Source organism: Hylobates moloch, unplaced genomic scaffold, assembly GCF_009828535.3.
Source record: "Hylobates moloch isolate HMO894 unplaced genomic scaffold, HMol_V3 SCAFFOLD_8, whole genome shotgun sequence".
Lineage (NCBI taxonomy): Eukaryota > Metazoa > Chordata > Mammalia > Primates > Hylobatidae > Hylobates > Hylobates moloch.
In genome coordinates, this window is record NW_026652283.1 from 84,030,745 (window position 1) to 84,039,159 (window position 8,415).

General features: G+C 44.1%; 1 long non-coding RNA gene across 1 annotated transcript; it reads right to left on the minus strand.

Moving 5' to 3' along the window:
* Positions 1–5,226: 5,226 nt before the first annotated feature.
* LOC131384002 (uncharacterized) lies at positions 5,227–8,033 on the minus strand. The gene is made up of 3 exons (XR_009214446.1): positions 7,987–8,033; positions 6,017–6,051; positions 5,227–5,318 (listed from the first exon to the last, which is right to left on the minus strand). It is a non-coding gene; the product is annotated as an uncharacterized LOC131384002 (long non-coding RNA).
* Positions 8,034–8,415: the final 382 nt, after the last annotated feature.

Genomic DNA, 8,415 nt, shown 5'->3' on the forward strand with positions numbered 1-8,415 from the left:
TGGGATTTGGAGGTTGCAGTGGGCAGAGATTGCACCACTGCACTCCAGCCTGGGCAACAAAGCGAGACTGTCTCAAAAATAAATAAATAAATAAATGAATTTATCTTTCCCTTTAGTACTTGGAAGGGTTGAATGAAGTAATTCCAGCAGATCATGGAAAATTGGTCCTGGTACATTACTAATGCTCCATATGTGTTCCCTGGCAGTATTTATCATAATTTGGGTATGCTAAAATAAAAAGAAGGTCAGAAAACAGAATATTTTGTGGAAACCATTACTATATATATGCACTGAAAATAGATGGAAATAGGTGCTCAAAAATTCCAATAAGGGTTATCTGTGGCTGGTGGGATTATGGATGACCTTCAGTTTCTTTTATATATTTTTTCTGTAATTCCCAACTTTTCTGCAGTGAACTTATGTAAAATGACTTTTGAAATGAGATATTTTTAAAGCTTCTTTCAAAAAACCTCCTGAGACCTCTAATGCCTCCCCATCCTGAGTATCGTTTTGGATTCTAAGGAGATATTCCTGCTGTTTCCAATTGCCTGGGAACAAAAGGAAACCCGCTGAGACATTTTAGCTCGAGTAGTGGAGGCTATGTTTCTGCAGTATTTTGCTAGTACACCCAACTAGAAAACGAGACATCTTATGTTTTGAGTGAATCTCTTCCATTAATCATGGGGATACTCCAGGTCTATCTGGTGGAGTGATTGGTATAATTACAGCCTCCATCTTCAAGGATAATGTCAGCAGTCAAGTGCAGTGGGCGTGAAGTAAGCAGAGTCTTCCCAGAGCTTGTAGAGATGTGATTGCTCTCCTGAGTCACGGAAGCGAAGGGCAAGACGGGCTGGGTGGTCTGTAGATTTCAGGTGTAGACAGAAGTGTGGTCATAGCTATTGAGAGGACTTCCCAAGGATTCTCCAGTATGTAAATACATATGGTGTTGGCTGGAATATTAGGAAAGGATTTTAATAGTCCAGGAATTTCCTTAAGGACAGATTACCCAAGTTTGGCAAGTGAGTTCTCCAGCCAGGCTCTGTATCTCTTTTGCAAGTTAAAGCAGTTTGTACCCATCGAAAGGCTATGACTACTTCAGAGGTTCACTAAAAAATACACAGATTTTACAGCCCAAGAGGTGGATGGAAAACATGACAAAACATGCCAGTGCCCTGCCACCAGGCCATCTGTCCTCTCTGTTCTGTACTCTGCTAGTAGCTGTGGCTCCCTGGGGGTCTTTGGGCAATGCCAAGAAGATAGAAGCTGACCTGGCTCTGAGAATCCTAGAAAACAACCTCCTCCTCCCTCCTGGTGGCCACCAGTGCTAACAGAATATGTCTCAAGCTCAGCTCAAAGAAGAAAATTGTCAGAAAGCTTCACACAAGGTATGCCCGTGTCTATAAATAATAACAAAAGAACAAATCCTCTCCAATTCAGCCCTCTTCCATCACCATAACAACCCCCTTCAAATAAAGAAGAAGTATCAAGACAGGCAGAATGAGGAGCCTGGATGTTTCTCATCGGGGGTTTTCTTAACCCTCCAATCTTTTTGTGGTTTTGGCATCTTGAGAAGTACAACATGCGTCAGTGAGTTCTGTGACCACCACCAGGTGGATCCTGCTGCCAACAATAACTCTTAAATCCTTGCTTGTCCTCCCCTACCTGTGCACCCAACCTCAGAATATGACAAGCACCGCAGCTACGTTAATCACAGGAAGCAAACAGAGGAAAGATGAAGGCTTGGAATGAAATCTACCCTATTGTATCCTAATTTCAGGAGGAAGTGTACAAAGCCCTACAAAAAGGAGAGAATGCAGGGACTGCAGGCAGTCAGTGTCCTTAGTTCTGGGACAATAAAAATGAGGAATTAGCTATCCTAAGGTGAGAACCACAGGCAGAGTTCACAGTGAGGCATATGGCAGTGTCTTGGGCCATTGCTGGCCAATGGGTCTGGCAGTCAGGAGGGAGAACTGGAGCAAGGAGGGTGCGGGCTGATGAGTGAGCCCCTCTCTCAGTGCCTCCAGCCAGCACCAGCCTTCGCTTCTGCCTCACATATCTCGCAGAACTTCCATGTTGGCCACATCAAACCCCACACTACACAAGGAACAGGATTTGGGACAATGTTGTTCCCAGAGTAAACACTGACAACATAACAATCCAGCACAGCTTGCAAACTACATTGGGGGGAGGCACATTTAGGATGTCTGCTCTGCAAGAGATGCAGTCTGTCGGCCGGCCAAAAGGATGCTTAACCTGGAGATGAGAGAGGAGGAGGCAGGGCCAGGCAGGTTTGAAGTCCTCCTCCCCACAGCTGCCTTTCTATTCTAGCTTGCCCTCATTTCCTATGAGAGTCTTCTCCGCTTTTAAGTGTACCTGGTATTTAGCAGCATGAGTTTGTGTCAGTCAGGGTTCAGTACAGGAAATAGAGCAGAAAAGGATTTAACACAGGGAACTGTGCTTACAAAAGTTGTTGGAAGGGGTGGGAAAGTGAAGTCTGGGGGTACCACTGGCCCGTGGACTTCAAGATCCAGCCTCACGGCCGAGGTCTACAGGCAGGAGGTCACCGCCACGAAGCTGCGATGGCAGTACCCATGCCCACAGGAGCTTAACTGCCAGCACTCTCTGCACCACGTCTCCCTTCCTGTGTTAGTTTCCTGTGGCTGCCAAAACAAAGAACCACACACTGGATGGCTTAAACAACACAAATTTATTCTCTCACAGTTTTGGGGGCCAGAAGTCTGAAATCAAAGTTTCCACAGGGCCATGCTCTGTCTGAGACTCCGGGTAGAATCCTTCCTGCATCTTTCCAGCCTCTGTTGGTGGCCAGCAATCCTTGGCGCTCCTTCCGCCTGTGTCTCTCCACACTCTGCCTCTGCATCACATGGAATTCTCCCTGTGTGTCTGTCTCCACATGGCATTTTCCTCTCATAAGAATACCAGTCAGCCGGGTGCAGTGGCTCACACCTATAATCCCAGCACTTTGGGAGGCGAAGGCGGGTGGATCACTTGAGGTCAGCAGTTCAAGACCAGCCTGGGCAACATGGGGAAACCCCATCTCTACTAAAAATACAAAAATTAGCCAAGTGTGGTGGCGTGCACCTGTAGTCCCAGCTACTTGGGAGGCTGAGGCAGGAGAATTGCTTGAACCTGGGAGGCAGAGGCTCCAGTGAGCTGAGATCGTGCCACTGCACTCCAGCCTAGGTGACAGAGCAAGACTCTATCTCCAAAAAAAAATAAAAATAAAAATAAAAGTAAAAAAAGAATAGCAGTCATATTGGATTGGGGTCCACTCCAATGACCCCTTCTTAAATTGATTACATCTATAAATACCCTATTCCCAAATAAGGGGAATTCACATTCACAGGTACTCAACCTTAGAACTTCCACAGATCTTTATGGGGAACACAATTTAACCCATAGCTCTAAGCTAGCATTGAAACACCTCATTGGCAGAACCTCATTCACGTCCAGATCCCCAGCCAAGCAGTCTGGGAAACACAGTACTAACTTTCGGACTCTCCAAATAGAGTGAGGTTGAATAGAAAGAGGAGAGCCTGCCTGTGTGTCCAGCCCAGGAGGCCACTGCACAAGCAGCATTGCATTCTGACTGAGCGGACAATGTAATTGTGCTACACAGAACGAGAGATGGTTCAGGGGAGTGGTTAGCTGCACGGGCTCTGATGTCTGATTGTCAGCTCTTCCCCCGCTGGCTGTGAGGCCTTGGACTAATTACTTCTCCTCTATAAGCCTCAGCTTTCCCACCTGTAAACGTGAATAATAATCACAGGCACTTCTCAGGGTTTAAGTGAGGGTTAAATGAGACAATGGACTTAAAGTCCAGGGGCCAGGCATACAGTAAGCAGTCTACAGATGGTAACTTCTATGAAATTACCAAACTTATTAGGTTTATTCTGTGTCCCACCATGGTAGAGAATTGGATGAACCAGAAGCAGAGACGCACTGTATAGAAGAGTCCCCGGAATATTTAGAACCTTATGTAAAAATCAGAAACTCCAAGAATGCCAGCCAAGGCATAAATTTTCTGAGGTAAGAATTTTCTCATTCCAAGCAATGACCCATCAGAGAATCAAGAAGCTAAGGGATTTGTGTCTAAAATAGATTTATTCAAGTTCTGTTTGGGATGACCTAACTTTAGTTGAGATAGAAAATAAAAAGTGGTTGTCAACCTGTACATGGGTGTTTTCCTACACAAGTATTGTTCCATGTTTATCTTCATGAAAAAGGGAAACGAAAGTCATATTAGCCATACTTAGGATCCAGATCACAGATTTTTTTTCATTTTAACACGCACAGTAGATCAGACATAGCTTTGTGGTGGTCAGCGCAACCTGGATAGAAACACATTTTGAGTTTTTCTCTTATTAAATCTGTCTCTTTAAGTGTGATAAAGCAGTTGAGACAGAAATCAGATATTTACTCCTCAGACTGGAGTAAAATTTTCATAGAGAAATTTAGCTGACAAATATTAAGCATTATGCAATTCAATAATAAAACAATCTAACACAAAAAAAGAGCAAAAAAATCGAGCGTTTCACCAATGAAGATATACAAATTGCCAATAAACACTTGAAAAGATGCTCAGCATCACTGGGGAAATGCCAATTAAAACCACAATGATACACCACAACACAGCGATGAGAATAGCTAAAACAAATAAACAAAATAAACCGAGAATGCCAAGGACTGACAAGGATGTGGAGCAGCCAGATCTCTCCTACATTGCCAGGCAAAATGCAGAGCGGTGCAGCCATTCTGGAAAACAATGTGACAGGATCTTTTAAAGTTAAACCTAAACTTACTATAAGACCCATTCATTCCACTTCTAGATATTTGCCTAATAAGAATGAAAACATATGTTCATGCAAAGCTGTGTACATGAACGTTCATAGCAGTTTTATTCAGATCCACCTGGGAGCAACCCAAATGTCCATTAATGTGAATGGAAAAACAGGCTGTAGAATGTGCATGCAGTGGAATACCACTTGTCAATAAAAAGGAACAAAATAGCAATGTGTGGGACAACACAGAAGAATCAAAAAGCATTATGTTAAAGAAGTCAAAAGATCATGTATTATGTGAGTGCACTTATGTGCAGTTCTAGAAAAGGCAAAGCTATAAGGACAGAAGGCAGATCAGTGGCTGCCTGAGGACAGAAGCAACTGCACAGGGACACAAGGAAGTGGTTAGGGTCAGCGGATTGTTCTCGTCTGGATTGCGCTGGTGGGTGGGTTGCTGAATCCTCTTCCTAGAAGTTGCATTTATCCTGGGGAGCGCCCAGAGAGGACAGCATCTTGCCACTGTGGGGCCCAGAGAAAGAAAAAAAAGAGAATTGATGATTGGTGTCATTTTCTGTGTTTTCCTCTTTGCCCACAGCAGATTTCTAACAGGGCTGTTTTCTTTTTTAAATGCTGAAATGATTTAAACCATACAGGCGGTGGGGAAGAGCTACATCAGGTTGTTGTAAACAGTTGGAGCTAGGCTAGAACCTTCTCTGAAGCCCCTTCCACCTACAGCTTCTCTGCCTCAAATCCGATTTCCTGTTCCTGGTGTCCAGGGCAGCATGGTGGCCCTTCCAGTCCCAGACCTCACTCAGATTCCCTCCAGCTCTCTTCTCTTTCCTCTCTCTCTCCCTCTCCAAGCTGAATTGCTACATTTTAAAGTTAATCTATGACAAGATGAGCTGAATGTGACTCAGGATGTGGAAAAATGAAAATCTTGGAACAGTTGAAGGGAGCAGGGGGAGTCCCTGGGCTTCCCTCTGCAGCCTGTGCATGGGGACCCAAGCCATCAAGGACTGAGCATCTGTGTCCACAGTGGCCTGAGATCAGTCATGTTTGGGTTTCTTGCTCCTCTCTTGACGCTCATGTGTCTACTGCAGCCTTTTAGAGAAATAGGGTGAGTAATTCATTCCAGCGCCTTCTCTGTGCCAGACACTGCTCCAGGTGCTGGGCACTCCAAGACCACTGAAGGAAGTCTCCCCCTTCTGGGCACTCACCATCTGGTTGGAGGAGGTAGACCAGCCAGTGGTGACTGCAACATGGAAAACACAGAAGGAAGATTTAGAGAAGCCACTCTGGGAACATAAAGGACAAAAGCTCTTTCTGCATGCTGATTTTTTTTTTTTTAAATAGGAAATTGCTTTCTATCTACTTCCTATTACAGATGTCTTTTAAAAAATCAGCCTCATGGGGCACCAAATAATAAGCCTGTAGGAGATGTTCTCATGCCCAGGGCCAGCCTGGGCCAGGCTTTCTTTGAAGGTAGGCACCTTCCTCTGTGCTGTAGTTCAGCCAAGGGAAGATCAAGGGGCAAATCCAAGTGGGGCTGGATCCACGAAGAGCGGCTGGGGAGAGAGGAATGAAGTAAGTGGGAGGTGGGGAGGCAGGGTCAGGAGGAGCTTTGAGCTTCATCCTGGTGGTTGATCACAGGGTCCCTGTGGCCACAGGAGGGGGCATGACCCGGGGCTTTCCTGGGATCACCTGGGGGTAGACCTCTGCAAGGGCAGCGTGCACCCGGCCTGTGCTGGACATCTCCTGTGTGCCAGGCACTACACCAAGGGCTTCCTCTGTGCCTTGCCCCAGAGTTCTCTCAACAGGTAGATCCAAGATTACTTTTTATTTTCCAACATATATGACACAGGATTACTCTTCTTAATATAAAGGACTCTTTGCGTCCACAGAAAAAATATAGATTAGATGAAAAAGAAACACATCTAATGAACATATGGAAGTATGCTCAGTTTCCTTAAATAGGTACAAAAGCTCAAATTAGATATCATTATTTTTTTACCTTTCAAAATTTTTTTAAAGAAAGTTCTGGCTTGGTGAAGTTTTGGCAAAATGAGAAGACTCATACATGGCTGGTGGATGTATAAATTAATACAAGCATGGCAGGATGGCAGGATTACAGGCCAGCTTCATTTTTTTTTCTCTAAGTTTTTCTACAATGAACTTGGTATTATTATCACAGAAAAAGATTATTTTAAAAATCTGTGTTCTTGTCCAAAAATGAATCTAATCAAGACTTGAGCCCTAACTTCCACTTTGCATGAGAGACAGAGAAACAAGTTAAATAACACCGTGAAGAAACGATCTGACAAAATCCAGAAGGTGGAATATTCAATAAAGAAATTGATCATCTTCTCCAAAAGTCAACATAATAAGGGACAAAAAGGTGGGGGAACTATTTTAGACTAACACAGACTAAAGGTGCACAGGGACTGAACACAATGCCCAAACCTTGATGGGGTCCTGACTCAGAACCAAGTCTCAAAGACATTGTAGGGACAGATGAGGAAAGTTGAAGGTGGATTTGTGTCTTGGTTTTCTCTTGGCCACACTACAGATATGCTGCTCAGTTCACAACTACCTGATCTGCAGAAGTTTCACCCCCAGAATCACGGTCTGTATTAGATATACCCAGAGAAGCCATCACAGTATGTTGCTAAACCTAGGAGGAATTATGCACAACTTCAAAATAGCAAAATTTCCTTCTCCATTTTACATAAAATACCTATCAGAAAACTCTCTAAAATCAGTCTAGCTCTACTAAACTTTCAGTACATACCCAGTTATTAAAAATTGATTTCTTGGCTTATTGGACAAGTAATTATTCCCGTGACTCCCATGTGGTAGAGCAACATGAGGCACAGAGGGTGGGTGGAGGAAGACAAAGGAGACTGCCTGGCACTGTACCCCCATCTCCCCACAGGTACCCGGCATCATCCAAGTCAATCCTGAGCCCCAGGGAGGTTGGGGGTTTCTATGTCTAATTAACAAAAGAAACTCTTGGTTGAGGGCCCAGAATTTCTATGCAAGCGGCCAATTTTAGCTCACAAAATTTTGCTATTTGGTTCAAAAACCTCTGTTTCAGGGTGGAGGGACAAAAATATCTAACTGCTAATAATTGTCCCTAAGGTTTAGACAGTGGCCTATGATTTACAGAATTATTACACAGACACATCACATTGAAGAGACTCCAAATCTAAGTGGGCAACTGTTCCTTTCAGGCTCAGACTGCTTCCTGGCTGGAGAGAATTTTCCCTGGTCTGCAATGTCCTCTCTGGTGCAGGATGCCAAAGAGTGGGGAGCCCATGAACCTGTGTGGTAGGTAAAGTAGGAACTGTTATCCCCATTTTACAGACCATATAAAGCAAAATTATGTTTATATGTAATATAAAAATATATATATGCATTGATATATTTTACATATACTGTACATAACATATAAAATATAGGAGATGGAGGCCAAGTGCGGTGGCTCGCGCCTGTAATCCCGTTACTTTGGGAGGCCAAGGCAGGTGGATCACAAGGTCAAGAGATCGAGACCATCCTGGCTAACACGGTGAAACCCCATCTCTACTAAAAATACAAAAAATTAGCCGGGCGTGGTGGC